Genomic DNA, 25,347 nt, shown 5'->3' with positions numbered 1-25,347 from the left:
CAGGGCACAGTGAATGCATAAATAAGTGGAACAGCAAATCAATGTTTCTCTCTCTCTCTCTCTCTCTCTCTCTCTCTCTTCTCTTCTCTTCTCTTCCTAAAAAAAAAAAAAAATAAGGCTATTTTGTCTGAGTATTGCTAACTCAGCTTCTTTTTCCCCATTTCCATTTGCATGAAATATCTTTTCCTATCCTTTTTCTTTTAGTATGTGTGTGCCATTCAATTGGAAGTGAGTCTTATAGATAGTATATGTAAGGGTCTTGTTTTCTTATCTATTCAGTTACCATATGTCTTTTAATTGGAACATTTAATCCATTTGCATTTGAAGTCTTTGTTGAGCCCTAGCCCATTTGGCTCAGTGGATACAGCATCGGCCTGTGGACTGAGGGGGCCCAGGTTCAGTTCTGGTCAAGAGCATGTACCTTGGTTGCAGACTCAAGGGCCATGTGGGAGGTAACCAATCGATGTGTCTCTCTCACATCGATGTTTCTCTCACTCTGTCTCTCCTCCTCCCTTCCACTCTCTCTAAAAATCAATGGAAAAAATATCCTCAGGTGAGGATTAACAAAACAAAATAAATAAGTAAAGTAAGTGTTGATAGATATGTATTTATTACCATTTTATTATCCATATTTTATCTTTTTTCTTAAAGAAGTCTCTTTAACATTTCTTAGTGGTGATGAATGCCTTCAGTGGTTTTTTGTCTGGGAAGTTTTTTTCTTCTTTTTTTTTAAATTGATCTTGAAGAGAAAAAGGGAGAGAGAGAGAGAGAGAGAGAGAGAGAGAGAGAGAGTAGCATTGATGTGAGAGAAACATCAATTAGCTGCCTCCCACATGTGCCCTGATCAGCGATTGAAACCACAACCTGGGTATGTGTCCTGACCAGGAATCAAGCCCACCAATCTTTGATGCACGGTACAATGCTCCAACCACTGAGCAACACCAGCCAGGGTGGGAAGCCTTTTACCTGTCCTATGATTCTAAATGATAGCTTTGCTGGATAGAGTAGTCCTTGCTTTTCATCACTGAAAATTTTTGCCAATCCCTTCTAGCCTACAAAGTTTCTGTTGAGAAATCAGCTGACAGTCTTATGGGAGCTCACTTGTCGGTAACTAACTGCTTTTCTCTTGCTACTTTTAAGATTCTCTCTTTGTCTTTAACCTTTTATATTGTAACTAGAGGCCCGGTGCACGGATTCGTGCACCAGTGGGTCTCTCAGCCTGGCCTGCAGGGATCAGGCTGAAACCAGCTCTACGACATCCCCCAAGGGGTCCTGGATTGTGAGAGGGCGCAGGCCAGGCCAAGGGACCCCACCGGTGTACAATTGGGGCTGTGGGGGGAAGGGGGCACGGGAGGGCTCCAGGGCATGTCCAGCCCGTCTGGCCCAGTCCTGATTGGCCAAACCCCAGCAGCAAGCTAACCTACCAGTGAGAGCATTTTCCCCCTGGTGGTCAGTGCATGTCATAGTGACCAGTCTAACGGTTGAATGCATATTAGGCTTTCATTATATAGGATTATGATGTGTCTTGGTGTGGGCCTCTTTGGGATATTTTGTTTGGGACTCTGTACTTCCTGGACATGTATACCTATTTTCTTCACCAGGTTAGGGAAGTTTACTGTCATTATTTTTTAAAATATGTTTTTATTGATTTTAGAGAAAGAGGAAGGGAGAGGGAGAAAGAGAAACATCAATGACAGAGAAACATTGATTGGCTGACTCCTGCATGCCTCTACTGGGGACTGAGCCCATAACCTAGGCATGTGCTCCAACCAGGAATTGAATTGGTGATGGTGATGCTCGACGCATGGGATGACGCCCAATCAACTGAAGCCACACTGGCCAGGGCTACTGTCATTATTTTTTCAAATAGGTTTTCATTGTTTTGCTCTCTCTCTGCTCCTTCTGGTACTCCCTTGATGCAAATGTTGGCACGCTTGAAATTGTTCTAGAGCAGGGGTGGGCAAACTTTTTGACTCGAGGGCCACAATGGGTTCTTAAACTGGACCGGAGGGCCGGAACAAAAGCATGGATAGAGTGTTTGTGTGAACTAATATAAATTCAAAGTAAACATCATTACATAAAAGGATACGGTCTTTTTTTTTTTTTAGTTTTATTCATTTTAAACGGGCCGGATCCGGCCCGCGGGCGGTAGTTTGCCCACGGCTGTTCTAGAGGCATCTTAAACTATCCTTGATTTTTGGATTCTTCTTTCTTTTTGCTGTTTTGATTGGGTGTTTTTGCCTCCTTATATTCCAATTTGATGATTTGATCATCTGCTTCATGTACTCTATTGTTCATTCCCTGTAATGTATTCTTCATTTCAGCTAGTGTATTCATGTCATTGCTGACTGGTTCTTTTTTATGTTTTCTATCTCCATTTTTACATTTCCTACCTCTTTGTTGAAGTTCTCATTAAATTTCTCTACTCTTCCCCTGAGTTCACTGAGCATCCTTATAACTATTGTTTTAAATTCTGCATCTGGTGGATTGCTTTTCTAGTTTAGTTCTTTTTCTGGAGTTTTGTTCTGTTTTGTTTAGTTCTTTTTCTGGAGTTTAGTTCTGTTCTTTCATTTGGGACATATTATTTTTTGTCTCCTCATTTTGGCAGCCTCCCTGTGTTTGTTTCTGTGTATTAGATCTCCAGGTCTTGGTAGAGTGGCCTTATGTAGTTGGTGTCCTGTAGAGCCCAGTGGTGCAGCCTCCCCTCCCCAGTCATCTGAGCTGGGTGTTCCAGGTACACCCCTCCTGTGGGCTACATGCATCCTCCTGTTGTAGTTGAGCCTTGACTGCTGTTGGTACATCAATAGGAGGGATTTACCCCCCTGGCCAATCAGCTTCAAGGACTGGCCACAACCACGTTGGAGGATCGCTGTGAAGGGGCTGACCCCATGGAGCAGAACTTACATGGAGCAGAGGGGCTTAGGTACCCACCAAGTTTACCCCTTGAGTGTGTTGCTCATGAAAGTGGTTGGGTCTGTGGGGCCTCCTAGGAGGTGTAGGCCAAGGTCAACTGCCACCTTTGCTCTAACTGGGAGCCACCCAGCCTGAGCTACAAAGTGATCTGCAGATGACTGCTACTCGTGCTGGGCTTGGAGGTGCTTGGGAGAGGCCAAGGTGCAAACCAAGGCCTGCTGCCACTAGTGCTGGGCCTGGGGCCACTTGGCAAGAGGTACAGGATGCACCAAGGCCAGACGCTGCTTGTTTAAGAGATTTTAGGAAAGTTGGCAGCATGAGCCAAGACAGGCTGTTTGTATGGAAAAGCCACTGGAAACAAGAGGTGGGCCCACAAGTTGGGTGGGCAGAGTCTCAGGGAATCATCCTGGTAGGGCCAACAATGTTAGGATGATGGAGACTGAGATATGGTAGCCTGCCTGCAGGCTCTGTCAGGGCAGGGCTCAGCAAAGGAATAATGGCCGCTGCCAGCACCTCTGTCTGGAAGAAAGTTGCCTCTCCGGCTCTTACCCTGATGCCAAACAATTTAGTCCTTCCCCATATGTTGCTGACACCTTTGCTGCCCAGCACTGGTGTTCAGAGCAAGTGAGTTTGAGAAAGTCTGTGGGTGGGCCCTTTAAGAGGAACACCTAGGACTCCAGCAGCCTCCATCTACTCAGCCACAATCCCTGCTGGTCTTCACAGCCAGAAGTTATAGGGACTTCTCTTCCCAGCACTGGAACCTGGGCTGGGAGGCTTGGTGTGGGGATAGGAACCTTGGCTCTGCAGGGGGACCTCCACAGCTGAAATATCCCTCCCAATTTTTAACTGCCACATGTGGGTGTGGGACCAGCCTGTTCTGCATCTCTACTCCTGCTGGTCTCTCCTATAGTTTAATTGTAATTTTGATGTGGTTGTGAGAGGTTCCAAGTACTGTGTTTGCCTATACTGCCATCTTAACCAGAAGCCCCATAGTTTTGAAGAATTTATTTACATTTTTCCAGAATGTCATATACTTGGAATCATAATGTATAGCCTTTTTAGATTGGCTTCTCTCACTTAGTAGTATGCATTTAAGTGTTCTTCATATCTCTTCATGACTTGGTATCTCATTTCTTTTTAGAGCTGAATATTCCATGTATAGTATACAATGTATACATTGTATTGAGGTACCACTGGTATATACCCATTCACCTACTGCCTTCAGTAGTTGGTTATTCATCTGGGTTGCTCTCTGGATGCTTTTACTATAGTCTCCCTGTCTTTCAGTTTTCCTATATAGAATGTAGGCGTGGCTTTCCACCTGATCTCCCTCCCCGTGAGCGTGCTCTGGCTGTATCACCAGTGCTGCATCCTCTCCTTCCAGCCACCGTCATGGTCATCTGACGGTGATGAGGTGTTCTCAGAAGTCTTCAAGACCTGGGAGATTGCTGATGGGCTGTGCCTCAAGGTGAAGGAGAAGATGGTCAGGAGGATAGCAGATAGCATTGATGACTCACTTATTGCTGGAAATGCCTCCACTGAAGGTCTGGAGGGCAAAGGGACCGTAAGCACAGTCATCACTGGTGTGGATACTGTCATGACCTTCATTTACAGGAAACCAGCTTCACAAAAGAAGCCTATGAGAAATGCATCAAGGATTGCATGGAATCAATCAAAGGGAAACTTGGAGTATAGAGACCAGAAAGCGTAAAATTTTATGACAGGGTGCAGGACAAATCAAGCATCTTCTTGGTAATTTCAAAAACTACCAGTTCTTTTGTTTTATTAGATTGATGAGAGGGAGAGGGAGAGAGAGAGAGAGAGAGAGAGAGAGAGAGAGAGAGAGAGAGGCACCAATGTGAAAAACATCAAACAGTTGTTTCCTGCACGCAACCCGACTGGTTCCTGCATGCACCCCAACCGGGGATCAAACCTGCAACCTGACCAGGAATCAAACCTGCCACCTTTTGGATGCTCCAACCAACTGAGCTTCACCGGCCAGAGCCTATCAGTTCTTTACTGGTGAAAACATAAATCCAAATGGCATGATTGCTCTGTGGGGCTACTGTGAGGATAGTATGACCCCAGATATGATTTTCTTTATATATATATACTAGAGGCCCAATGCACAAAATTCATGCAAGGGGCTCAGCCCTCGCAGCCCTGGCTTTATCCGGAAGGTCATCCAGAAGGATGTCCAGAAGGTCATTCGGCTGCCCAGTCTAATTACCATGTTATGCTTTTATTATTATAGATATTTATTGATTGATTGACTTCAGAGAGGAAGGGAGAGGGAGAGAGAGATAGAAACATCAATGATGAGAGAGAATCATTGATTGGCTGCCTCCTGCACACCCCACACCGTCAGATGACCATGACTGTGGCTGGAAGGAGAGGATGCGGCACTGGTGATACAGCCAGAGCATACTCAGGGGGAGGGAGATCAGGTGGAAAGACACACCTACATTCTTTACAGGAAGCCAATCTGCAGAACTTTTTCCTCTTGCAAAACTTTATACCCATTAAACAACAACTCCTCATTCCATCACCACCTCTGCAAACACCATTCACCTTTCTGTTTTTATAAATTTAACTAATTCAGATGCCTATATAAGTGAAATCATACAGTGTTTGTCCTTATGTGACTAGCGATGTCCTCAAAGTTCACCCATGCTGAAGCCTATATCAGGATAGCTTCCTTGTTAAGGCTGAAGAATATTCCATCATATGTGTAGGTCACATTTGTTTATCCATTAATCCATAAATGGACGCTGGGTTGCTTCCATGATGCTACTATAAACATGGGAGTGAAAATACCTCTTGCAGATGCTGCTTTCAATTCTTTGGGGTAGGTACTCAGAAGTGGGATTACTGGATCATATGATATTTCTGTTTTTAATTTTTTTGAGGAACTGTTTCCCACAGTGGCTGTAACATTTTATATTCTAACTAAGAATGTGCGAAACTTCCAATTTCTCCATATCTTCATTAACACTTGTTTTTTTTCTGTACTTAGGGTTGCATGAGGTTTGTTAGGACAGAATAAAGCACAATGGTCTGGGATCAACAAGCACATAGACTCTTCAATTTTTAAGTTCCTCATTTTTAAGGGAAGTTTCCAACCACGCCACTGTGGTTTATTGTTCATTGGCCAGACTAAGATCCAGACTCGTAAATGGGAGTTTCATTGATATGTGAGAATAACTTCCAGAGGACAGTCCCCAGAGAAACTTGAAAATAGAACTCAGGAGAAAAGTTGTGGGGGGGAAGGGACTCCTGAGCAGCAGGGTGGCCACAGACTGGCAGGCCCTTTGTACAGGTTTCCCTATCCCCTTGTCCTTCAAGGACAAGAATTCCTCTGCACCTTCCCCCACCCAAAAAAACAGACCTATAAAAAAAAAAAATCTGCCCAGCTGGTGTAGCTCAGTGGTTAAGCGTCAACCTATGAACCAGGAGGTCACGGTTCAATTCCCGGTCAGGGCACATGCCCGGGTTGCGGCTTGATCCCCAGTGGGGGGCGTGCAGGAGGCAGCCGATCAATGGCTCTCCCTCATCATTGATGTTTCTATCTCTCTCCCTCTTCCTTCCTCTCTGAAATCAATAACTATATTTTTAAAAAACAGTCCTATACAGAAAAATAATTCCTCTGCCCTCGCCAGGGAATAGAGGCCTGCTATGCCCATCTGGAGGAGGCTCCTAATCAGAGAATGCATTCAGCCTTTAGAACGTGGCGGCATTCTTTGGTGGAAAGAACGCTGAACGAGGAATCTGGAGCTCAGAGCCCTGGGTTTCAGTCCTGGTGCTTTGGCTCCGAAGCTGTGTGATGTTACGCAGACTTCCTTCAGAAATTTCATTTTCCAAGGAATACGGCTAACTCACCTGCTTTGGACTCAAGGCTGAGACAACTGTCCGAGTTCTCTGAATGCCCATTCTGGTTCAACTGTGCCTTGCTTTTTTATCATCTTTATAGAACAGTGAAAAACCCAACTCTATGAGAAATACTTGCACGACTATTTGTTTTTTTTCCCCAACAATGCAATCCATGCAACAATATGACTGAGTGTGATCCCCACTCAGGAAGTATGTAGGCATGAAATGACTCGTGCTACGGTAGTGAGACTCATGGGTGGGAAGCAGGGGAGATGTGCAGGGCATGAGAATTTCTCTTTTAAAAGTTAGCTCATCCGAAACTGGTTTGGCTCAGTGGATAGAGCGTCGGCCTGCGGACTGAAAGGTCCCAGGTTCGATTCCGGTCAAGGGCATGTACCTGGGCTGCGGGCTCATCCCCAGTAGGAGATGTGCAGGAGGCAGCTGGTCGATGTTTCTCTCTCATCGATATTTCTAACTCTCTATCTCTCTCCTTTCCTCTCTGTAAAAAAATCAATAAAATATATTTTTTAAAAAAAGTTAGCTCAATGTTATTATATTTTCTAGTTAATGGCAATATTTAAACACAAATTTAAAATGATATAATAGATTCTTATAACTTACTCAGGTTTACATAAGAGAGCAAAATGTGAAAGCCCACCCACCTGTCTTTCACCACCTAGTAATTTATCTCCCATTGTTAAAAAAAGCAATAGACTCTGCATCAAATTTGTGTGCGGGTGGTTTATTGGGAAGTATTCTCAGAAACAGCATTTGTAAAGGACTGAGACAAGAGAAATTAGCGTAGAGAGGGCAGGTTGCAAAGCAAATGCAGTTGCAACAGAGGCTGCGGCAATCCCTTGGGGAGCTCTGAAATTGGGATGGCCCTTCAGAACTGTCCCAAACTGAGGCAAAGGGGACCTGCCTTTGTACTGCATAAAGCCAGTCATTGGGTTCAATCTGTCCCCAGGGAGGGGCTTCCACTTGGCAAAGCAGCTGCATGCAGCTGAGGGCAATGCCTGGAGGGGCACTCGGCATAAGCTGTCAGCAGACAACATCCTGCAATTGGGTGAAGTGTCTTGGTCCTAAAGAGACACATCTGGATAACACCTCATAGTGCCCTTATATTACTGTTTCCCTCCCCAGAAAGAACACCCATGACAGTTAAGTGCGTATCCCTCTGGACTGTGTTTTTTAGTTCATATGCATATGGTTTCATATGCAGATACATATATATGTAAATACCTTTTCCTTTTTCACTTCAAGAAATTCGTAAGATATGCATTGTCCTATTGCTTTGCTCACTGTGCTGACAATCTTTCAATTAGGGTATAAATCCCCGCCCCTTTCTTTTTTTAAGCAGAATCCTTTATTCCCTGTGGTCTCCCATCCAAGTACCAACCACCAAAATAGCACCATTTTCTAGTCACTGGCCACCACAAATGGAGATCTATATATTCCCTGACAAAGAATTCAAAATATTGTTATAACGAAGCTCAGTGAACTACAGGAAAATACAGACAACTCAATGAAATCAGAAAAATATATGAACCAAACAAGGGGTACAACAGAGAGATGAAAATCATAAAAAAGAACCCAACAGAAATTCTGTAGCTGAAGAATACAATGAATAAAATCTATAATAAAAAAAAGCATAATATGCTAATTAGACTAGACGTTCTTCTGAACGTCCTTCCAGGACAAAGCGGGCTGCAGCTGTGGGATCCAGGCAGTCACCCGTGGCTGTGAGGGAGGGATCCAGGCAGCCGCCGTGGCTGCGAAGGCTTACTCTTGCTCGAATTTTGTGCATCGGGCCTCTAGTTTTAAAAAATAAATAACTACATAAATAAATAACTCATTCTAAAAACACCTTGGCATTTATAAATAGGTTCTTCCAACCCTTAAAAACTGGCTTTTGGCCTCATCATATCACTGAAATATCTCTCTCTCTCTCTCATCATTAAATAATTCTAAATCCAAAATAATAATAATAAATGATACAATTTTGGAGGACAGAATTATCAAGCATTAAAACATGTAGTAATGTGCATTATTGGCAAAGCCATGGAAGAATGAGTGTTCTCTTTTCTCACTTAGCAGAAAATAAATTGGTAAATCTTTTGGAAGGGCAGTTTAATAAGTTCTATCAAAATGTAAGTGGATATATCTTTGGCCCATAAATTTGACTTCTCTAATTTGATCCTATACACCTGAACCTATATGATCATATTAACCAATATCACCCCAATAAATTAAATTAATAAATAAATGAATCCTAAAGAAATACACATGTATACAGGAAAGTACATGCAATAATCTTGAATGCAGTATAGTTTGTAATCATAGAACATTTCAAATGACCTAAATGCCCACTAATGAGAACATTTAGTCAAATTACATTTATGCTATAAAATTTTAAACAGAAATTTAAAATAATGAAATAGAGCTGACATTGAAAAGTCTTCAATACATAATGTTAAGAGAAAAAGTGATCATATATGTATTTTTTATTGTTTAAATTATATTTTTATTAATTTCAGAGAGGAAGGGAGAGGGAGAGAGAGATAGAAACATAAATGAGAGAATCACTGATCAGCTGCCTCCTGCACACCCCCTACTGGGAACCGAGCCCACAGCCTGGGCATGTGCCCTTCACTGGAATTGAACCCGGGACACTTCAGTCCGCATGCCATCGCTCCATCCACTGAGCCAAACCAGCTGGGCTGATTATATATTTAAATGTATGTATTCTTGCCGAAACCGGTTTGGCTCAGTGGATAGAGCGTCGGCCTGCGGACTGAAAGGTCCCTGGTTCGATTCCGGTCAAGGGCATGTACCTGGGTTGCGGGCACATCCCCAGTAGGAGATGTGCAGGAGGCAGCTGGTCGATGTTTCTCTCTCATCGATGTTTCTAACTCTCTATCTCTCTCCCTTCCTCTCTCTAAAAAATCAATAAAATATATTAAAAATAAATAAATAAATAAATGTATGTATTCTTATTTAACTGCATGCATGCTTGCATGTATACACATACAATAAACTTTTATCAATGACTTGAAGATTTTACAATGAACCTAGATTATTTTTTATTTAAAAAACAATTTAAAAAAGGAAATGGTAATACCAGCTGGTAGGATAATACAAAATAATATAAAGAAGAAAAATCAGCTGTAATCCCATCATTAAGAGAAAACCTCCATCAACATTTTAATGTCAATCTTTCCAGTTCCTTTTCTGGGTATAACTAATTTTAAAAAAATGTTTTTATTGATTTTAGAGAGAATGAAGAAGGGAGAGGGAGTGAGAGAAACATCGATTGATCTTGATCAGCTTTCCACATGCCCTACCAGGGATCTACAGGGATCTAACAGTAACCCGGGCATGTTCCCTGACCAGGAATCTAACCAGCAATCTCTCGGTGCACAGGACCATGCTCAATAACCTGGTTGAGATATAGACTGAACGGCATTTAAATTCTGTTTATCTTTCTTTTTTCACTTTAACTTTCTCTAGAAGTTATCTAGTCTGGAATTCTCCCTCTAACATTGAAGTCACTGTTTCATTCAGGCTCTAACCCAGGGGTGGGCAAACTTTTTGACTGGAGGACCACAATGGGTTCTTAAACTGGACCGGAGGGCCGGAACAAAAGCATGGATGGAGTGTTTGTGTGAACTAATATAAATTCAAAGTAAACATCATTACATAAAAGGGTACGGTCTTTTTTTTTTTTTAGTTTTATTCATTTCAAACGGGCCGAATCCGGCCCGAGGGCCATAGTTTGCCCACGGCTGCTCTAACCTCTGGATCAAAGGTCATGCCTCTTGCTCTGGAGGACTCTCCCCTGAGGATCACTAGGTCTAAAGCTCCAGATCCTAGGCAGGCGCAGGAGTGGCTCAGCAGGAGCCCCTACCACCCGGTGCTGTGAGCTTCAGACTACTTGGGAGCTGGTGGGAAGTAAAGGCACACCAAGGTGCAAGGCTGACTCAGCTTGGGGATCAAAGGAGGGAGCTAAGGAGCCCCTGGCTGTAGCTGACCTTGATTGTTAAAAAGAAATAATCAAAAGACAACAGTAAAATCAGTATTCCCCCAAGTGAGGTTTGGCACTGCTTCTGCCAGGAATCAGAACTTTGCTTCTCTCATCGGGGTTGCAGGGCAGTGTGAGGTGGAATGAGAGTTTTCTGCACAGTGCCTTCTGCACTATGGATTCCTTACGCCTGAGCTTAGTTCAGTGGGGAGAGTGTTTACTTAGACATCAAGAGCCAATCTACACTTCTGATTTACAAAGGACCCTTAAACAATGCTTCTGTAGATTTAAACAAAGACCAGCCCTCAGTTGGTTTGGCTCAGTGGATAGATCATTGGCTTGCAGACCAAAGGGTCCCGGGTTCAATTCTGGTCCAGGGTATGTACCTTGGTTGCAGGCTCCTCCCTGACCTGGGCCCTGGTCAGGGCATGTGCAGGAGGCAACTAATCGATGTGTTTCTCTCGTATCGATGTTTCTCTGTCTTTCCCTCTCTCTTCCACTCTCCCTAAAAATTAATGGAAAAATATCCTCAGGTGAGGATTAATAAAAAATAAAACAAAACAAAAAAAAACAATGACCAGTAGGAGTAGGCAGGCCAAGTTCGGGAGTGGGTCTTAGCCAGAAAACTGCCTGCACCATCCTCCCAGACCCCAGCTGTGCAGAACTGAGTATGTGGGGGTGAGGGGTGGGGTAAGCAGATCTGCAAGTGGATGAGCAGGCCCTAGCCTCCAGGGAAGAGGCCACAAGTTAGATGAGCATCTGAATTTAATCTAATTGTGATCTTACACATATGGGACTAGAATCAATGCATAAATTTATAAGCAGAGGAAATAAACATTTAACATACAAGAGTCAAGTGACAGAGAATCTGATTACAGAATGGAAAAGGAAAGTTACCAAGATTGTGAAGTGTTTTTAAATCTCTTTCCAGTACTCATTTTGCAATATAAACATATATCAAATCATTAGGTTGTACTCCTTAAACTATGACAATGTTTACATATCAATTTTATCTATATTAATAAAAGGGTGATATGCTAATTAGACTGGGTAGACCGGGCATCTTCCGGTCGTCCAGTCCTCCTTCCGGACAAAGCCATGGTGGTGGGGGCCGAGGCAGAGGTGGTTAGGAGCAATTAGGCCGGCAGGGGAGGGCAGTTAGGGGCGATCAGGCTGGCAGGCAGAGTGGTTAGGGGCAATCAGGCAGGCAGGCAGGTGAGCAGTTAGGAGCCAGAGGTCCCAGATTGAGAGAGGGATGTCCGGATTGGAGAGGGTGCAGGCCGGGCTGAGGGAAGCCCGCCGCCCTCCCCCCGGCCCCCCCGCCACCCTTGTGCACAAATTTCGTGCACCGGGCCTCTAGTATCTCAATAAAACTGGAAAAATACAAAATCTCTTTCCATAAAACAAAATGGTCCTCTGCCCTCCCAGTCTAGACTAAAAGATTTTAGAAGATCCTTTAGCAAACATACTTGTTGATTTATATGTGAACACTACTGCAGTAAGACATTCTTTGGAAAGGGACACAGTCTTCTTGATTAAGTCCAGACCTGCTATCTCTTTACATCCTCAGCTCTTCTACCTTAGTGAGGAACTTGATACATGTTTGTGGCTGATGGCAAAGCTATGGTGTTTCTGTAGTAAAATCTGATTATTCTCCCAAAGGAGTGTGGGAAAGGCACCAATAACGCCAAATAAGAATCCATGAATATATTTGATTTTGAAGTATATTGTGATACTTTTATGGTAAATTGTCCTTTGTTCATTTTATTAGTAATTCCTGAGCATGAATTAATTAGTTAACAGAGGACTCAGCCCTCTCACTAAGGAAACTGTAAGTGTAGAGGATCCTACCAACAGAAACTTCCACTCCCTGCTCCAGTGTGGCATGTGACACAAGCTCCACCAATCAAATGCTCTCTCCTAGGGCTTTGGCATTTGAACAAACTGAGAGGGGGGATATGACCTTTGGTCTCAGTGGACTAAGAATGGAGTCGACCTCTAAAGAGAAAAGGGAAGTTATTGTCCATATAATAAACTCCAAAAGGGACACTGGGATTCAATTCCTTCATTTAAGTTTTTCGTTTAACAGACATTCACTGAGCATGAGTGTGTACCAGGCACTGTACTAGATGCTTGCACATAACCATTTCATTTAAGCCCTAGCTGGTGTGGCTCAGTTGGTTGAGCATTGTCCCTTACACCAAAGGTTGCTGGTTCAATTCCCAGTCAGGGCACATACCCAGGTTGTGGTCCTAGACTGATGTACAGGAGGCAACTGTTCCATGTTACTCTCTCTGTCTCTTCCTCTCCCTTCCTCTCTCTCTAAAAACCAATTAAAATATATTTGAAGAAAACAGTTCATTTGACAGGTAAGGGAAAATTCAAACTTTCAAAAAAACTTGCTCACACAGCCAGGACAAAAAGGCCGGGATTCAAGCTTTATCTACTAGTGCTTCACTTACTATTCCACAATTGTCTCCAAGGCTTGCCCACTTCCAGTTTTAGGGATAAATTGAAGGATAAATCCAAAAATTCTTTTTCAACAGATGAGGCTGACTTAAAAGGTAGAACTAAACATATTTGAGAACACAGTGCTGGTAGGGGTGGAGCCTGGAAAGTAGAGAGATTTCCTAGGACAGAATGGGTGGGGACACACACAGAGAACAGACCCTCCCTAGATCAGAGAGAAGGAATCTCAATCAACCAATAGGGTGATGTTGAGGTGTTTGGAATGAATAAGGTAAACAGTCAGATTCTTGGCTATGAGTGAAAGAAACTCCATTCTACTAGCTTAGACGGCCACAGAAAGCGCCTCCAGGGCAATTGCAACGAAGATGGGTCTCTTCCTCCCCTTCCTTCTCTGGGTATCTCTCTTAATGTCAACTTCATTCTCTCTCAGACAAGTTCCTACAAGTGAATGGGAGAAGAGCTGTTGGCAATTTTAAGACCGCATCTCCCAACTACCCCACCCAGGAACTTTACTCCTTCCCTTAGTGCTAATTCAAACGTCCTGGCGCAGGACTGGGGGAGTTAGGTAGGCGGCGGGAAAGCAGCCAGTGGCTTTGATTTTCCAGAAGAAATAGAAAGATATGAGCCCGCAGTGATAACATTAAATGTCCTCCACATGGAGTTATGGTTCTCATTGGCCTCTGTTCTTTCTGACTGTAATTACATCACTGTTTCCACAAATTCAGGAAAGATGTGGATGAAACAGGAGATTAAGGGGCTCAATCTTATCCCTCCTCTACATTAACAGCATTGTTATTTTCATTAATCGTATATTCTGCTGATTAGCTTTTATGCCTATTAGCTCTTGATAGACTATAACTTAATGGAAATTTTGAGTGAGCTGATCATCTCTGATACCATCCTAGATGTTTCTGTAGATATTTTCTTTTTACATTGACTCGTACCTTCTATTTCTGTTATGTCAGGGGTGGGGAACGTCGGCCCTCAGGCCATATAGTAAGGCCTGAGAAATCATCGGGTCTGGCCCTGCCAAGGCATTAAGAGTGAGTTAATTAAATGTTTGACCAAATATGGCAGGCTGATTTTTAAGTTGATGATTTTGTTTGGCTCAAAAGTGATGTTATAAATATCCAAGTGGCCCTTGGCAGAAAAAAGGCCCCCCACCCCTGTGTTATGTGGTCCATTAAAAAGAATAATTCCAAATAATCATTATAGCATTTCAGAATTGGTTAAGCATTGCAAACTCCACTAGATAGATTCAAACCAAGGTTTGCTTACCAAAGAATTTATTAGAGCCCTAGATATGCATCCTTTTCCCCTCACTTAGCATAGAAAAAGAAAAAGGGCCCAAGCTGCTGGGGTGAGGATGGGGGCTGGATGGATTCCTCACTTTATCATGCACCCTGGGACCTTGGGTAAGTCGTTTAGATTTCCATTTCATTCGCTCTAAAATGTTTAATATTACTTACTTGGGGTTGTTGGGAGGAGTAGAGATAACAGATGCTTAGCACAGAGTATGGGAGGCTTCATAAATGGTGCTTACTGATTTGGGCCAAAGCCATTCTCCTACAGGTGCCCTGAGATACCCTGTTCCTGGTTGGGAGGACTCTGCAGTGCTCCACTGCATACTCAGCGGTCCAAGTTACCCAGAAAGCGACCAATCAGCAATTTGCAGGGACCTTCCCTCTCAGAGCTGAAATTGCCCTACATGGCTCCTGGTCCATTTGATCTTTCTGTTCCACTGCCTGCCTCAGGGCATGTCTTGTATTGTTAACTCAAGACTATTAACTCCCACATTGTTCAGTGTTTCACCATCGGTTGCCAAACTGACCTTATTTCCTGCCAAGCTAACCTCATTTCCGTTTTTGATAGGGTTACTAAACTGGAAGCGTTCTGAGAAGACTGCAGACACAGCCTATCTGGATTCTGCAAGGGGGATGATAAGGTCCCGTGGTCTCTCTGTGGCCAGAATGGCCAAACCAAGTGGGAGAGAGGGTAGATAGCAGGAGTCATAACTGGCTGAACCATTTTTCCTGAAGCCTTTTGATCAGACCAAGCAGTGTGGGAAGTAGGTAGGTGCAGAGAAATTAACCTGGGAATGAGAAGAACTGATGTGGTATGAAAAATATCCTCCAGGAACTAGAATAGGAAGCCCCTCAACTCATTTATGTAGCAAATATTTATTGAGTGCCTGTGTGGGGCATTGTATAAGGCTCTGGGCCAGAAGAGAACAGACAAGACTCCTGCCTTTTTAGAGCTTATATTCTAGTAGAGAGAGAGAGAGAGAGAGAAAGAGGGAGAGAATGAACACACAAATTATCTGGAAATTTCTTTTTTTTTTTAATTGTTGATAGCATTACAGATGTCTCCCATTCCCTCCCCCGCCCCTTATCTCCTCCTACCAGCCTCTACCCATCCCCCAACCCCTACTCACCCTCTATTACCCATGTCCATGAGCTATGCATATAAGTATATAAATTCTTTGGTTTATCTCTTCTCATCTCCCTAACCCCACATCGAGGTATGTCAGTCTGTTCCACGCCTCCATGCTTCGGGTCTTATTTTGTGGGTCAATTCATTTTGTTCATTAGATTCCACAAATAAGTGAGATCCTGTGATATCTGTCTTTCTCAGATTAGCTTATTTCACTTAGCATAATATTTTCCATCCATGCTGTCACCAAGGGTGTGGAAATTTCTGAAACTGCTGTTACCCAGAAAATAGCATGACTTGGGGCAGGAGAGGAATGCTCCTTTAGGTATGGTCATCTAGCGACCCAAAGCATGAGTTGTCAGCTGTGTGAACTTCTGGGGCCATAGCAATCTAGTCAGAGGGAACAGTGGCACTAAAATGAGAATGTGCTTGGTGTGCTTAAGGTCTAGAAAGCTAAGCAGGTCCTGGTACCTGAAATGAAGTCAGAGGGGTACAGAGGGGCAAGGAGTGGACCCTCTAGTGAAGAGCCTTCCTGATAATGTGCCCCGAGGGGTTTCACATGGTCCCAGCTGTGACCCGCTCAGCCCTCGAGGCAGCAGAAGTAGGATCAGGGACAGCCTGATCCCTCCCTCCCACCACCACCACCACAAAAAGTTCCATCTACTTACCTCAGTGTTCCAGGGACATATTATAATTTCCTTCATATTCTATGATGTGCAATGTCGGGAAGTGCTAATGTAGGTTTTTGTAGATCATATTAAACACTTTAGTCTGGCCGGTGTGGCTCAGTGGTTGAGCATCAACCTATGAACCAGGAGGTCATGGTTCAATTCCTGGACAGGGCACATGCCTGGGTTGCAGGCTTGGTCCCAGCTGTGACCCGCTCAGCCCTCGAGGCAGCAGAAGTAGGATCAGGGACAGCCTGATCCCTCCCTCCCACCACCACCACCACAAAAAGTTCCATCTACTTACCTCAGTGTTCCAGGGACATATTATAATTTCCTTCATATTCTATGATGTGCAATGTCGGGAAGTGCTAATGTAGGTTTTTGTAGATCATATTAAACACTTTAGTCTGGCCGGTGTGGCCCAGTGGTTGAGCATCGACCTATGAACCAGGAGGTCATGGTTCAATTCCTGGACAGGGCACATGCCTGGGTTGCAGGCTTGATCTCTGAAATAAATAAAAATATATTTTAAAAAAACAACCCACACTTTAAATTTTAACTTCTGTGTAGTTTCAAAGGACAAAATTAGAACTAGTGCCTAGATACAGTGGTTATCAACCTTCCTAATGCCGCGACCCTTTAATACAGTTCCTCATGTTGTGGTGACCCCCAACCATAAAATTATTTTCGTTGCTACTTCATAACTGTAATTTTGCTACTGTTATAAATCGTAATGTAAATATCTAATATGCAGGATGTATTTTCATTGTTCTCGACCCACAGGTTGAGAACCGCTGGCCCTAGAAAATACAAAAAGACATGCACTTTGCCCTAACCGGTTTGGCTCAGTGGATAGAGCGTCAGTCTGCGGACTGAAAGGTCCCAGGTTCAATTCCGGTCAAGGGCATGTACCTTGGTTGCAGGCACATCCCCAGTAGGGGGTGTTCAGGAGGCAGCTGATCAATGTTTCTCTCTTATCGATGTTTCTAACTGTCTATTCCTCTCTCTTCCTTTCTGTAAAAAGTCAATAAAATATATATATATTTTTAAAAAGGCATGCACTTCAAAACAAGGGGAACTTTAAAACTATCAGAACCATCCAATAATGGAATGGGTTGCTTCAAAAAACAGCCTGGTGAAAGGAGGAAAATATATATTATTAAATAGGAAGACTCAATATTCTAAAGATGTCAATTTACAATAAATTAATCTGACATTTAACATAACCAGGATTATTATTTTGTTGTTGTTAATCCTCACAACGAGTACATTTTTCCATTGATTTTTAGAGAGAGTGGAAGTGGGGGTAGAGATAGAAAGAAACATTGACGTGAGAGAGACACATTGATTGGGTGCCTCCTGCAGGTCCCCTACCTAGGATTGAACCCATACCCCAGGCATGTGCCCTGACTGGAAATCGAACCAGCAAACTTTCGGTGCATAAGATGCTGCCCAACCAACTGAGCCACACAGGCCAGGGCTGTATGTATATAATCTTGCTAGACGAGACTGCCTCAGCATGGTAAAACAAACATACAAGTAAATAAATTTAAAAGAAGCTATAAAATAAAGTGCTAATAAATTCCACCTCCCTCCCCCACCCAGCTACAATGAAATATAAGGAAAAAAATGAAATTGTATGTATTTAAGGTGTACGACATAATGTTTTGATATACATATACCCTGTGATTACGACAATCAAGCCAATTAACATACCTGTCACCTTACGTAGTTACCTTTTCTTTTCGTGGTGTTGGTAGTGGCGGTGGTGATGTAATAGAATGAAATAATCAGTCCTCCTGACTCCATCTTGCTTGAGCCTGCCCTGTTCCCATAACATGTTTGTTAGCAACGTTTGCTTCATCCTGCATATAATGTGCTGATCATTAAAGGAATCTAACCTGTAGCATAGGAATTATTGAAACAACCCCCCAAGGAGAAAAGGAAGGTATATACAAAAATAATGATTGTTTATCAAAAGATTTATAGGAACCTCTTGGTGGAGACCACAAAAGCAAAGACGTTTCACCATCCTCCTTAGACCCTTGTTGATGTCCAGATGTCTGCAGTCATCATTCGCCTTCTGGCCTCAAAACCCTCCCGTTCCCCCTTACACTGACATTTAAAAAAAGCCTGAATTCTGTGCTTTCTCAAGATGGTTCTTTAGGACGCTAGTCTGCCATCTTCTCAGCATGCTGGCTTTCCAAACAAAGTCACTTTCCTTGCCCCAACTCCTTGTCACTCGACTTATTGGCTGTTGTTCGGCAAGCAGTTTGAACTTCCACTCAATTACAGAGAGAACTCCTGAGATCTACTCTCTTAGCAAATATCAACTAGACAATGCATTATTATTAACTCTAGTCACCATGTTACACAGTAGGGCTCCAGAACTTACTCATCTTGTAACTAAAAATATGTATGCTTTGACCAACATCTCATTTCCCCCATCATCGCCAAACACTAATAATCACCATTCTACTCTCTGTTATGTGTTCCACTTTTTGAGATTCCACATTTAAGTGAGCTCATGCAGTATTATTTGTCTTTCTGTAACTGGCTTATTTTACTTACATTTACTAAATTCAACTATTAATTTTTTTTTAAATTCTTAAAAAACGTTTTTTTAAATCCTCACCCAAGAATTTTTTTTTTTTTTATGAGAGAGGGGATGGGAGGGAGAAGGGAAGAGAGAGATGGAAACATCAATGTGAGAGAGACACTCGATTGGTTGCCTCCCGGTCGCACACTGGCATTGAGCCTGCAACCGAGGTACATACCCTTAACCGGGAATCAAACCTGTGACCCTTTTAGATATTTATTATACAAATTTGTCTACATCCATTAAGAAGATATATAGTCAAAGTTATCCATTGCAGCCTTGTTTGTAATAACAAAAGGTTGAAAACACCAAAATATCCGTAAGTAGATTGATTCAATAAATTATGACATATCCGTACAATGAAATGCTATGCACCTGCTAAAAGGGATAAAACACCTCTAAGTAATGGTTATGGAATGATGTTGAATATATTAAGAGGGAAATACTGTATATGGTATGCTAGCACAGGTATTTAAAAAAGAATGTTAACGTGCTTGCAAATGCATACACTGTCTCTGGAAGGATACACATAAAATTACTAATAGTGGTTGATTCTGGGGAGGAGAATGAGGGTCTAGACCTGTGGTCGGCAAACTGTGGCTCGGGAGCCACATGCGGCTCTTTGGCCCCTTGAGTGTGGCTCTTCCTAAGCCTTAGGAGTACCCTAATTAAGTTAATAACAATGTACCTACCTATATAGTTTAAGTTTAAAAAATTTGGCTCTCAAAAGAAATTTTAATCGTTGTACTGTTGATATTTGGCTCTGTTGACTAATGAGTTTGCCAACCACTGGTAGACCAATGGTTCTCAACCTTCCTAATGCCGCGACCCTTTAATACAGTTCCTCATGTTGTGGTGACCCCCAACCATACAATTATTTTTGTTGCTACTTCATAACTGTAATTTTGCTACTGTTATGAATCGTAATGTAAATATCTGATATGCAGGATGTATTTTCATTGTTACAAATTGAACATAATTAAAGCATAGTGATTAATCACAAAAACAATATGTAATTATATGTGTGTTTTAGGCGACCCCTGTGAAAAGGTCGTTTGACCCCCAAAGGGGTCGTGACCCACAGGTTGAGAACCGCTGGTCTAGACTCTAGAGGGAGCAGGAAGGAGATAGAAGGGAGGCTTTCTCTTCATTGTATATTCTTTTTTAACATTTTATTTTTTATGGCAAAAATGAGACTTTTAATCATACCATTTGATTTTTATATGTACATATGCTATCTACTTTTTCAAATAGCTTACAATTTGAAAGTATGCGGTAAAAATGTTCATATGTGTTTGAACAAGTATAGAAAATACAGGTAGCCATCTTCACCATCCTTAACAGTCCTCACCAGCTGGTGGGAGGTGAAAGATTGGAGGTGAGGTTTCACTTTTTACTTTTCTACTCTGCCATATTGTTTCAATGTGTTACTTTAAGCATATATTGCTTTTCTAATGTAAAAAAATAATAATAGTAGGTTCTTTACAAGAGAAGTGTTTGTATAAAGATGAAAAACAACAACTATTTGCAGAGTACTTTGTAGGGGGAATTCTACTTCAGTGGGGAATGTAAAGACCAGATGCGTCTCCAGGCAGCCTGCAATGTAGAACATTACTTAGTTCTGTGATCTATAACTCCGGGTGGACTAGCCTTATTACTCCAACTGAATTATAAGCTCCTAAGGACAGGGAGTCTGAATTTTGCCTTTAAAAAAAAAAAAATGCCTCCCTTGCCCTGGCCAGGGTGGCTCAGTCAGTTGAACGTTGTCCTGTATACCAATAGGTCCCCAGTTTGGTACCCAGTTAGGGCACATGCTCAGATTGCAGGCTCTATCCCCAGACGGGGTGAGTGCAGAAGACAGCCCATTAATGTTTCTCTCTCTCTCTCTCTCTCTCTCTCTCTCTCTCTTTCTTTCTCCTCCCCGCCTTTCCTTCCTCTCTCTAAAATCAATAAAAACATATTTTTAAAATAAATAAATGCTCTTTGCCCTGGCTGGTGTGGCTCAGTTAGTTGAGGGTTGTCCTGTGCACCAAAGGTTGCCAGTTCAGTTCCCAGTCAGGGCACATGCCAGGGTTGTGGACTCGATCTCCGATAAGAGGGGTGCAGGAGGCAGCCAATGGGTGCTTTGCTCTCACATCAATGTTTCTCTCTTTCTCTCCCTCTCCTTCCTGATCTCTATAAAAATCAGTTAAAAAAAAAAAGGATATATATATATACATATATATACCCCTTATTCTTTAGCACAAAGGTACAAAAACTTGCCAAAGAAAGGCTGTCAGTTGAATGCAGGGACATGTTTTTTCACAGCTGACATAGTGTACTCAGTGCCCGGAACTGTAAGGTCACATATTGTTATTCCAACCTTTTCTTTCACAAAGAGAAATATAATACAATTCTCCTAATAAAGAAGGCTCAGTTAGTATATTTTGTTTCTGGTTTGGTAAAACAAGAGTTTATTTGTTCAAAGTCAGTGGACCAAGAAGGGTTGGCCAGCACGTTGCCATGATCTCAATTTACGCACCAACAACATGGCTGCAGGTCTACAACCTGGGACCATTCCCTGGACACCCATTTGGGTTCCTAACTAATTATTATTGATTCCTCTAGTATAAATCTTGTACTTAATAAATGTGTACCAAATGAATGAAAGTTGCAGCAACATGTAAATGCATGCTTAAGTGAAAAGATGCTTTTGTCTGAGTTTCCTCATTCATACCCACCCCCACACCTAGGAAAGAATCTAAGTGAGGAGTGTTCCTACTGCCCTTGAATAATTCCTTAAACATAGTAAGTACTCAATAAATATCTGTTTAATTAATGAATCATTTAAAATAGTGAAAATGAAAACAAATGTGGAAAATAACGTAATAATGATTAAGTACATTTTGACATAGACCTTTTTTTTCTTTATTAAATTTGTTGGGGTGCCATTAAGAGGATCATATAGATTTCAGGTGTAGATTTCTATGATACAAGATCTGTATATTATACTGTGTGCCCACCACCCAAGTCAAATCTTGCATCACCGTATATTAGGCCCTCTTCACCCACCACCTCCCACCCCCTTCCCTCTGCAACCACCACACTGGTGTTTATTTCCACAAGTTTCAGTTTTATATCCCGCATTTGAGTGAAATCATATGGTTCTTAGCTTTTTCTGTCTGGCTTATTTCACTTAGCATAATATTATTCTCAAGGTCCATCCATGTTTTCAAGTTCTTTGAGTATATACCCAGGAGAGGGATTGCCGAATTAGGCATAAGCCTTTGATTTGCCTATTAAGTAGTCATTGCAAATGTAATTATAATAACCATATTAACATGGAAAATAGACATTTTGTTGTGGGGGAAAGCAAATTGCAAAGTAGCATGCCGGTGTGGTAGATTGTTACCATAATGGACCCAATGAGCCATACCTGCCTATATATGGTCTTCCATGAAGCCCCCTCTCACATTGACTCTGGGCTTCCCCATGGGACTTTCTGTGGTCACTGGGACATTAGCAAAGATGATTCAGGCAGCAGCTTGAACATAGTTTGCACAGTGGGTCTTGACTTTTTTCTCTTGCTTTTTTAAAAACTCAGCTGCGTGCCCTGGCCGGTTTGGCTCAGTGGATAGAGCGTCGGCCTGCTGACTGAAGAGTCCCAGGTTTGATCCCGGTCAAGGGCATATGCCCAGATTACGGGCTCGATCCCCAGTGGGGGGACATGATGTTTCTATCTCTTTCTCCCTCTCCCTTCCTCTCTGAAATAAATAAAACAAAAAAAACTCAGCTGCATAGGGAGCATGCTGAAAATATACCACCCAGCCCATAGCCAGCACCAGACACAGAATGTCTCATTCATAGAATGGATATGATAGCAGCCAGCCCCAGCGGAAGCACCAGAAGACTGCAGCAGCATGAAAACCCTAGTTGATGGCAGCAAAACAAATGCCCAGTTGAGCTCTGCCCAAAATGATGACTCACAGAATTTTGAGCAAGCATAGGTGTTATAGTTTTAAGCACTACGTTTTGGAATAGTTTGATATAATATCTCCTTTGCTAAAAACAAATGTGTATAGATAGAAGGGACGTAGAAATGCTGTTTATACAGAAAAACTCCTCACAGCAATCCTGTGATGAAAGGAGCTCAAGTGAAGAGACCTCTTGACTAGGGCTCCACCTACCAGCACAGAGACTAGCGTATTCTAGAGCAGCGGTTCTCAACCTGTGGGTCGCGACCCCTTTGGCGGTCGAACGACCCTTTCACAGGGGTCGCCTAAGACCATCCTGCCTATCAGATATTTACATTACGATTCATAACAGTAGCAACATTACAGTTATGAAGTAGCAACGAAAATAATTTTATGGTTGGGTCACAACATGAGGAACTGTATTTAAAGGGCCAGAAGGTTGAGAACCACTGTTCTAGAGAAACGGTTATTTAAACAACAACAAACCAAGCACAATGAGTACAGAGGTTCTGTTTAGATGAAAATAGGTAGTGGTGATGCTTGTCCAGCATTGGGGTTGTAATTAATGTCATTAAAATGTATATTTAGCTCTGGCCAGGGTGGCTCAGTTGGTTGGAGCTGTGTCCTGTGCACCAAAGAATCCTACGTTGGATTCCTGGTCAGGGCATATACCCAGGTTTTGGGTTTGATCCTGAGTCAGGGCATGTTTGGGAGTTGACTGATCAACGTTCCTCCCTCACATCAATGTTTCTCTTTCTTTCTCTCTCCCTTCCTCTCTCTCTGAAATCAGTGAAAACATTTTCGTGCGAGGATTAAAAAATAAAATAAAATGTATATTTAACAATGGTTAATATATTTTACCACAACTGGAAAAACAAACCCAAAACTATATGATCAAAGTCATCCCGCCCTCTGGGGATAATTCTGTTGAAACATTGTCCAGATGTGCCAAGGTTGCGGATTCAAGCCCCGATCAGGGCACGTACAGGAGTCAACCAATGAATACGTAAATAGGTAGAGCAATGGGTCAATCTCTCTCTCTCTCTCTCCCTCTGTCTGTCTAAATAAAAATTTAAGGGGCGGTGGGCAGTCACCCCCATCACAAACTTTTTCCCAACAAGGAAAATCTCTCTAACATGCAGTACAATGGCTGCTGAGCCACCATGAGCTAACAGCTTGCATAATGGGCCAATGCCAGCTCTGGGTCGCTTTCTGTTTCCATGTAGACCTAGGCAGAATAATGCACCCTAATCCTGCTATCCTTTCAAGAGGCACGAATGTCAGTAGTGAGAGGTGGAGCTTACCTTCCTCAAAGGAACCAGACACCAGTTGGCCAGATCCCCACCCAGTTCCTCTCTCCCCCAGGAGGCACCAAGACTCACGTGCACTTCCAACCACGCCCAGGACTGAGAAGATTCTTTCGTTTCAAGGCACCTTTGCCTGCCTCCTGCTTCAGGATGTGACATTCACAACCATAATCTGTCCCTTAACCTTTTGCCTATGTCACCCTTGGCTTTAGACAACTCTATGGCACTAAGCAAAGGGTGGCATATCTGGCTGAAACCTCCTGGCAGAGGAAGGCAAGGGAGTTTAAAACAGCACCTCGTGCTCGGTCTTCATGCAAATGAGCCCTTGGGACAGGGTCCGGGCCAACGTAGTGGGATTCCTTATTGGAATGGTCAGCTAGCGCTCTCATTGAGAAGGTATTTACCCAGTGTCTTCTCAGTGGCTCTTTTATCCTAAACTTGGATCTGCTGGGACTGACTCATCTCTCCCTTGAGGCACCGATACTCAATATGAGGCCACAGCAGCTGCGGCAAAATCCCGGCCTGGCTGGTGGCTTTCTCTCCTCCTGTCCTGAACCTGCCCTGGCCCAGTCCTTGCCGCCCATCTCAGGTGTCCTCAGTGCCTGTCCAGTTCAGCCCTGAGGGGTTTTTTGTTTTGCTTCTGCACACCAGTGAATATGGGTTACTCATTTTCCCAACGGTCATCCTTCTGTGCTGGCTGTAGCGTTCCTTTCTGGGAGCTCCTGGGTCTGGGTAATTACCTCTTATAACTCAATTACAGGACCTAATTTTTTTTCCCCCACTTCCTCTTTCCTTCCATTGTTATGCAGAGGGAGGGGAGGCTGCTAAACGTACGAAGAATACTGAATTGGGTGGCAGGATATCTCAGCAGCTCTCTTCCTGGTTCCCTGAGGTCTCACTTCCAACACTCCCCACACCCAATCACACCGTCTTTCCACCTGCAAAAAACTGCCAACAAACCAGAGTGTGAAAGAAATCAGGAAGGGTGCCTTCCTTGGCTGAGGCAGTGAAGACAGGCTCTGGGAGGATTCAAAGATGTTGGCATTGGGAGGGAGGAAAACGTTTCACCCCACCGTCTGAGGGCCCCTGGCTGGGTCTGAAAATTAAACTGGCA

At 42.9% G+C, this 25,347-nt stretch overlaps 1 pseudogene; it reads left to right on the top strand.

The window, feature by feature from the left end:
* The first annotated feature begins 3,229 nt into the window (after positions 1-3,229).
* LOC138992621 (translationally-controlled tumor protein-like) lies at positions 3,230-5,030 on the top strand (annotated as a pseudogene).
* Positions 5,031-25,347: the final 20,317 nt, after the last annotated feature.

Source organism: Myotis yumanensis, unplaced genomic scaffold, assembly GCF_028538775.1.
Source record: "Myotis yumanensis isolate MYYU_CA2020_CCGP unplaced genomic scaffold, mMyoYum1.0.hap1 SCAF_14, whole genome shotgun sequence".
In the NCBI taxonomy this organism is placed as follows: Eukaryota; Metazoa; Chordata; class Mammalia; order Chiroptera; family Vespertilionidae; genus Myotis; species Myotis yumanensis.
The sequence above is the reverse complement of the archived record's forward strand: the minus strand, read 5'-3'. Positions and strand labels throughout refer to the sequence as shown.